Raw genomic sequence first — 8,865 nt, 5'->3', positions numbered from 1 at the left:
CTTCATTAAAACTTTCAGGAGAAAATTGGAAGTCGGGCGAGTGAATAGAGGGAGAAATGATGAAGGGTGGATTAGTGTCATGAGAAATTGATTAATTATCAGATATCTGGCATTCTGACATCTAAGGTCATTGATGCCGATGTATCATGAGAATTTGGATTTGAAATTTGTGCAAGTGGAAGGCAGAGGAAATGATTTTACCGGACTGAACTTTGATTTGCAATCGGCCAGGGAGTAACGTAACAAGTTTTACCTTTTGTGTGTGTGTGTGTGTGTACGTATGGGTCCCGCTTTTTGTCCTTTTCTTGTAGGGGATATTCGTACAGTATGAGCAATGCCCTGTGTTGACTTCAGTTCAGTATATATATATATATATATATATATGATAAATTTTGCACAAGCTCTTGTCTTTGTGTGATTTCGCCTGGGGCTCTGATCCCGAGGTCGTTAAGAGAATCCAGACATTAATGTATCAAAAATATATATGGCTTATTTGGATATATATATATATATATATATATATGTGTGTGTGTGTGTGTGTGTGTGTGTGTGATTTTTACGCATATGTGTATATATATATATATATATATAATGTATGTATGTATATATATTTCATTATCAGCCGTAAGTAATCCACTGCATAACGAAGGCCTCAGACATGTCCTTCCACTTGCATCTGTTTATGGTCTTTCTGAGCTAATCCATGGCCGCAACCTTTCTTAGTTCGTCATTCCATCGTCTTCTCTACCTTCCCCTGCTGCTTTTGCAATCTTTAGGGACCCATTTTGTCATGCTTAATGTCCATCTATTATCCGTCATTCTCATTTTATGACCTGCAAATTATTATTATTATTAATTGCTAAGCTATAACCCTAGTTGGAAAAGCAGGATGCTATAAGCCCAGGGGCCCCAACGGGGAAAATAGCCTAGTGAGGAAAGGAAACAAGGAAAAATAAAATATTTTAGAACAGAAGTAACATTAAAATAAATATTTCCTATATAAACTATAAAAACATTAACAAAACAAGAGGATGTGAAATTAAATAGAATAATGCGTCCAAGTGTACCCTCAAGCAAGAGAACTCTAACCCAAGACAGTGGAATACCATGGTACAGAGGATGTAGCACTACCCTAGACTAGGGAACAATGGTTTGGTTTTGGAGTGTCCTCCTAGAAGAGCTGCTCACCAAAGCTAAAGAGTCGCTTTTACCATAACCAAGAGTTAAGTAGCCACTGAACAATTACAGTACAGTAGTTAACCGCTTGGGTGAAGAAGAATTGTTTGGTAATCTCAGTGTTGTCAGGTGTATGAGGACAGAGGAGAATCTGTAAAGAATAGGCCAGACTATTCGGTGTATGTGTAGGCAAAAGGAAAGAACCGTAACCAGAGAGAATGATCCAATGTAGTACTATCTGGCCAGTCAAAAGACCCCATACCTCTCTTGCGGTAGTATCTCAATGGGCGGCTGGTGGCCTGGCCAACCTACTAACTATAGTCAATTTTTTTTAATGAGGCGCATTTGCACCGACTCGCAGCGGTGCCCTTTTAGCTCGGAAAAAATTATTTTCTGCTCTCTGATTGGTTAGAATTATCTTGTCCAACCAATCAGCGATCAGGAAACTTTTCCGAGCTAAAATGGCACCCCTGCGAGTTGGTGCAAATCTGCCTCACTCACTAAAAAAGAATTGACTATAGTAATGTCCATTTGTTTTCCTTGCTTGATATTAGAATATCATTACCTTTAGTTTGCTCTCGTATACATGTTGCTCTTTTTCTGCCTCTTAGTGTTATTCATATCAGTATTGTTTTCATAGCTCTTCAAGTTGTAACTAGCTTACTGGTGTTCTAAAGCTTTAGTAAGGCTCCAAGTTTCTCATGCATAAGTTGATACTTGTAGGACCATCTGATTAAATACTTTTATTTTCATAGAAAGTAGCATTTTACTTTTCGTGATTTCATTTGGTCTGCCAAAAGCTCTCCATATATTTGTATATATATCCTACATCAACACGATTTTATATATATATATGTATATATATATATATATATATGTATATGTATATATATACAGTATGTATGTATGTATATATATATATATATATATATGTGTGTGTATATGTATGTATATATATATATATATACACAGTATATATATATAGTTCATATCATTGGATGTGTATATGTATGTAAAGGTAGTCTCTCTCTCTCTCTCTCTCTCTCTCTCTCTCTCTCTCATAAATCTATCTGTCATTATATTAATTTACCTCCACAGTTGGATGTCTATTTATGTATGGGTCAAGTATATTTAATTACCCTTAATTGACTTATTTATTAATGAGGTTTTGAGTTCAATCAACTTGGTATGTCTTGGTCGCTTCTCCATTCCTTATCTCCTTTCTCTCCTTATCCTTAATTCTCGTTCTCTTTTTCGCCGTTCTCCTCCTCTCCTCCATTATCCTTTTTTCCCTTGTTTTCATCAATGTGTTTTTCCTTCCTTCATAGATTTTCTGCTTTGTTCTCTTCACTATTTTCTTCCATTTATTATCCTTTTCTCCTTCATTCTCTTCATTATCTTCTCTCCTATATTCTCTTCATTATAATCTCTCCACCATCATCCTTCTCTCCTATATTCTTTTCATTATGCACTTCCCTCCAACATCCTTTTCTCCTATATTCTCTTCATTATGCACTTCCCTCCATCATCATTGTCTCTTTTGTTCTCTTTCTTATGTTTTCTCTAATTCATCAATTTCCGGCTTTGTTCTCTTCATTATCTTCTTCCCTCCATCATCCTTCTCTCCTTTATTCTCTTAATTATCTTCTTTCCTGTATTCTTTTCATTATCTTTTTCCATCCAACATCCTTCTTTCCTATATTCTCTTCATTATCTTCTTCCCTCCGTCATCCTTCTCTCCTGTATTCTCTTCATTACCTTCTCTCCTATATTCTCTTCTTTATGTTTTCCCTCTAACATCCTTCTCTCCTATATTCTCTTCATTATCTTCTCTCCTATATTCTCTTCATTACCTTCTCTCCTATATTCTCTTCTTTGTGTTTTCCCTCTAACATCCTTCTCTCCTATATTCTCTTCACTATATTCTCTCCTATATTATCTTATATGTTTTTTTCATTATGTTTTTCCCTCCAACATCCTTCTCTCCTATATTCTCTTCAAAATATTCTCTCTTTTATTCTCTTCATTATCTTAATTCCTTCATCATCCTTCTCTCATATATTCTCTTAATTATTTTCTCCTATATTTTCTTCTTTATGTTTTTCCCTCTTAACGTTTGTCTCTCCTATATTCCCTTCATTATATTCTCTCCTTTATTCTCTTCATTATTCCTCCATCATCCTTCTCTCCTTTATTCTCTTAATTATCTTCTCTCCTATATTCTTTTCATTATGTTTTCCCCTCCAACTTCCTTCCCTCCAAAATTCTCTTCATTATCTTCTCTCCCTTATTCTCTTCATTATCATCTATCCTCATTATCCTTTTCTCTTCTCTCTTATATTCTCTTCATTATCATCTCTCTTTCATCATCCTTCCTCTCTTCTCTCTCCTACTCCCAACTTCTCCCTCATTCCTCTTCGCTCCCCCCCCCTCTCCCCAGGTCTGACCTGGTGACCCGATATGAAGTGTCAGTTACAGACTTCGTGATTTACGATCTCATTATAATGTTTGGACATAAAGCGAGAATGGATGACCGGCGGATGAAGGGAAGAAGATGAAGGGAAGAAAATAGAAGGAAATGAGGGAGAAAGAAGAGGGAAGCATAGTTTATGAAAAAGGACGAAAGATAAGTAAAAATATTATTGGTTATGAATGGCAATCTCTAAAGTTTAATATATTTTGGAGTAGTAGTAGGTTGGCCAAGGCACCAGCCACCCGTTGAGATACTACCGCTAGAGTTATGGGGTCCTTTAACTGACTAGACAGGACTTCATTGGATCCTTCTCTCTGGTTACGGTTCACTTTCCCTTTGCCTACACATACACCGAATAGTCTGGCCTATTCTTTACAGATTCTCCTCTGTCCTCATACACCTGACAACACCGAGACTACCAAACAATACTTCATCGAAGGGGTTGAATACTGCAATGTAATTGTTCAGTGGCCACTTTCCTCTTGGTAAGAGTAGAAGATACTCTTTAGCTATGGTAAGCAGCTCTTCTAGGAGGACACTCCAAAATCAAACCATTGTTCTTTAGTCTTGGGTAGTGCCATAGCCTCTGTACCATGGTCTTCCACTGTCTTGGGTTAAAGTTCTCTTGCTTGAAGGTACACTCGGGCGCACTATTCTATCTAATTTCTCTTCCTTTTGTTTTGTTAAAGTTTTTTCTATAGTTTAATAGGAAATATTTGTTTTAATGTTACTGTTCATGAAATATTTTATTTCCTTGTTTCCTTTCCTCGCTGGGCTATTTTCCCTGTTGGGGCCCCTTGGCTTATAGCATCGTGCTTTTCCAACTAGGGTTGTGGCTTAGCAAGTAATAATAATAATAATAATAATAATAATAATAATTCTGAATGATAATAATAATAATAATAATAATAATAATAATTAATAATTAGTGATTATTAATTAATGATGATGATAATAATAATAATAATAATAATAATAATAATAATAATAATAATAATAATGATAATGAAAATAATAATAATAAGGATAATGATATTTGAGAAGTCTTGTTCCTTGCCTGACAATATCAGGTCATTTCTATTTGACCCTGACTTAGAAGCTTCTAAGAAAGCAACTCACTCCTCTCGTTTAAAGTAAATTCATTGTTTTCTTATTAATATTCGCTTATGGGATGTCGACGCAAGAGCCTGTATCTTGCCCAAGGCAATCTGAAACGAACGAACGGCAACTCACTGCCAGAGTCCAGATAGGCAACTTTCATTCAGAAATTATCGTTTTAGTATTTCCTTTAGATCATCTTTAGATTAACTGCATATTTTCTTTGACTTTATAAATTACTTTTCTCGTTCCAGTTACTTGCATTTTATGCAGTAATGGAACATGGAACAGATAGAGTATTGGCCCTCCTAATTCCATTCACCTCTCCCAAATTCCTAATTACTTTTGTTGTTTATTTCCATTCCTCACTGGGCTATTTTTCGCTATTGGAGGTTTAAGGTTTAAAGGTTTGTTGTTTATTTGCATTCCTTGCTGGGCTATTTTTCGCTATTGGACGTTTAAGGTTCAAGCAGGACAATGCCCTAGAGACTGACCATATAGACATATGATTAGCGTCCAAGCCCCCGCTCCATCCAAGCATGGAACAAGGAGGGCCAGGGAATGACTGCTGATGACTCAGCAGATAGACTTATAGGCTCTCCCAAACCCACACCACATATTTAGCTCGCAAGGATGGTGAGGTTGCAGCGACCAAAGAAACTATCAAGTTTGATCAGGACTTGAACCCCAGTCTGGCGTGCACAAGTCAGGGACGTTACCACATCGGCCACCACAACCCTTGGGTTTATAGCATCCTGCTTTTCCAACTAGGGTTGCAGCTTAGCTTATGATAATAATAATGATAATAATAATAATAACTAGAGGAGCACTCACTAGAGCGCTGACCTCGCCGCGGCAGCTTAATTCTTGACCTTTAGCTAGACCTTGACCTTGACATATGACCTTAACTTTGAAAAATTTAATCATTTTCAGCTTTTTACGTAACAGTTAATCCCTGCAAGTTTCATTACTGATAAAGTTGTGGCCAAGAAGCTGTTCACAAACATAAAAACACACACACAGACAGGGGGTAAAACGTAACCTCCTTCCAACTTTGTTGGCGAAGGTAATAATGATAATTGCATATAGACGAACATACACGCTCACCAAAAATCAGATCCTGATGTATCTTGGTGCCAACATTAACCTAACTGGCTTAAAGTCTTCGTACATAACTCCTTCCTTCCTTCCTTCTTCCTGAGAGAGAGAGAGAGAGAGAGAGAGAGAGAGAGAGAGAGAGAGAGTTGACAAGCTGGTCTAAAGCAGTTCCAGAGTTTCATCTATCGGCAGGTTCCCAAAAACATTGATTCTCGTTTTTAGCAGTTTTGAGTCCAAGATCCTCAACTAATTTTAAGCAGAAATGGCTATGGCTAGATGCCACAAGCCTGCGGTAAAATGGCGCATTGAGCCAGTAAGAAAATTTGTACGTAAATCATAGTAGAGCAAGCCAAACCTCTTTGAGGTTCCTACTGCATTGCCTGCAGGTAATATTATAAATTCATATTATTTCTTTCTTCGCCCTAAATTCTTATACTAAATTCTTATTCTTGTAGTTGTTGTTGTTTTCGTGGAGTTCTGGGATACGTGGATTTATGGAGAATCGTTTGTTTTCGCGAGATTTTATTTATGCGACTCTTCGATTTTTATTTTCGCGAATGTATGATTTTAGTATTTAAATCATTGTGTATTATCAGTGTTTATATCTATCATCAGTTAGTTAACAGTTACAACACCACTTCTCTTATTATTATTATTATTATTATTATTATTATTATTATTATTATTATTATTATTATTATTATTATTATTATTATTATTATTATTGCAGTGTACCCTAATATCTTTATTGTATATTTCGTAAAAAAAAAAAATAACAATGAATAATCAATTATATTGTATTTGCAAGAGTGATAATTATTATATTATTATTATTGTTATTATTATTATTATTATTATTATTATTATTATTATTATTATTATTATTATTATTATTATTATTATTATTGCAGTGTACCAAAATATCTTCTTCAATGTATATTTCATAAGAAAATATTTATGAATAATCAAATCTTTTGTACTTCCAAGAATGAGAATTATTATTATTATTATTATTATTATTATTATTATTATTATTATCATTAATTATTATTATTATTATTATTATTATTATTAATTATTATTATTATTATTATTATTATTATTATTATTATTAATTGTTGTTGTTGTTATTTTAGTGGACCGAAACCTTTTCAATGTATATTTTGTAAAAAAAAAAAAAAAAAAAAAAAAAAAAAAAAAAAAAAAAAAAAAAACTAATGAATAATCCATTTTATTGTATTTGCAAGAGTTAGAATTATTATAATAACAATATTATTATTATTATTATTATTATTATTATTATTATTATTATTATTATTATTATTATTATTATTCGTGGGTAGAATCCAAGGTTTCGCAAACTTCCAGGTTATTTAATCTTGAATTCAGACAGGTCCATTGCCCTACAAGCCGAAATTTATTCTCATTTCTATTTACACCATCAACAGTGTTTTCCCTTTTTATTATTATTATGATTATTATTGTTATTATTATTGTTATTAATCTTACTACTTGCTAAGCTACAACCCTAGTTGGAAAAGCAGGATGCTATGAGCCCAGGGGCTCCAACTGGGAAAATAGCTGAGTGAGGAAAGGAAACGTAGAAAAATAGAATATTTTAAGAACAACAACATGAAAATAAACATCTATATAAACTATAAAAACTTTAACAAAACAAGAGGAAGAGAATTAAGATAGAATAGTGTGCCCGAGTGCAAACTTTCACGAAGACGAAGCTCAACGAGCTGTGCTTTTGCCTTTAGTAAATTTTAGCATCTATTCAAGAACCGAATTTTAGTAGTTATGGTTGTGGTGGCCGATGTGGTAACCTCCCTGACCGGGTAACGCCAGACATGGGTTCGAGTCGTACTCAAACTAGTTAGTTCCTTTGGTCGCTGCAATATCGCCATCCATGTGAGCTAAGGATGGGGGGGTTTGGGGGAGCCCATAGGTCTATCTGGAGTCATCAGCAGCCATTGGTCCTAGCTTGGGTGGAGAGGGGGCTTCGGCGCTGATCATATGTATATATGGTCAGTCTCTCGGGCATTGTCCTGCTTGACAGGGCAATGTCATTTTCCCTTACAGCTTCCATTCCTGAGCGGCCTTTAAACCTTAAAACGGCGATGCGGCTCCCTCTGTGGGTGGAAAATATCATCTCTCACGTCAAAGGGGAGATATCCGAGATGATATACTCATTAGACATCATCAGACACGAGAGAGAGAGAGAGAGAGAGAGAGAGAGAGAGAGAGAGAGAGAGGATTGCTTTGTAATTCATTCTTGATTAGTGCTGAAAAGAACTCGCTCCTTAAGCCGGTCTTCAAGTCTAGCGGGGGTGTCATTAATATAGCTTGATTGCTATAGTTAGTTTGCTTGTTACTTCTTGAATTGGATTTAAGTTTGTTTTTGTTACACTCTTAAAGAAAAAACCGTAATTTTAATCGGAAATTCTCCGTAAAAATCTACTGTTCTCAGCCGTATTTCAGTAAAGTACAGGCGACCGTAATTTTACCCTACTTTGTTATCATCTTTTACGGGTTGGTGACCGTAATATCACTCATATCCGTTTTTAAAACGGTAAATGCCTGCCGACATTTATTCCAGGATTTTAAAAAGATTTTCTGGTAAATCTTTAACATTGTATGTTTTTTTTACAGAGGCCCTTTGCGCCAATAGGCGTAGATGATGATGATAATGATGTGCAGTTATTGTGAATTGTTAAAATTCTAATGAATTGGCACTTGAATGTCGGCTCTAATGTTGTTCACTAAATAGAAGTTTGATATTCGATTCTGGTGTTTGGTTTTATTTGCTTATTTTCATCTCAGGTCTTATATCGGTAAAATTGATGTTTTTGTTCGATTTTGGCGGGGGTTTTATTTTCAATTATTATCATTATTATTACTTCCTAAGCTACAACCCTAGTTGGAAAAGTAAGTTGCTACAAGCCCAAGGGCCCCAATAGGGAAAAATAGCCCATCGAGGAAAGGAAACAAGGAAATAAATAAACTGCAAGAGAAAT

General features: G+C 35.0%; 1 pseudogene; it reads left to right on the top strand.

The window, feature by feature from the left end:
• Positions 1-6,107: 6,107 nt before the first annotated feature.
• Positions 6,108-8,865, top strand: part of LOC137623625 (exostosin-1-like) — a 46,156-nt pseudogene continuing 43,398 nt past the window's right edge.

Source organism: Palaemon carinicauda, chromosome 30 (assembly GCF_036898095.1).
Source record: "Palaemon carinicauda isolate YSFRI2023 chromosome 30, ASM3689809v2, whole genome shotgun sequence".
NCBI lineage: Eukaryota > Metazoa > Arthropoda > Malacostraca > Decapoda > Palaemonidae > Palaemon > Palaemon carinicauda.
Note: the sequence above shows the minus strand (reverse complement) of the source record. Positions and strands in the feature narration are given on the sequence as shown.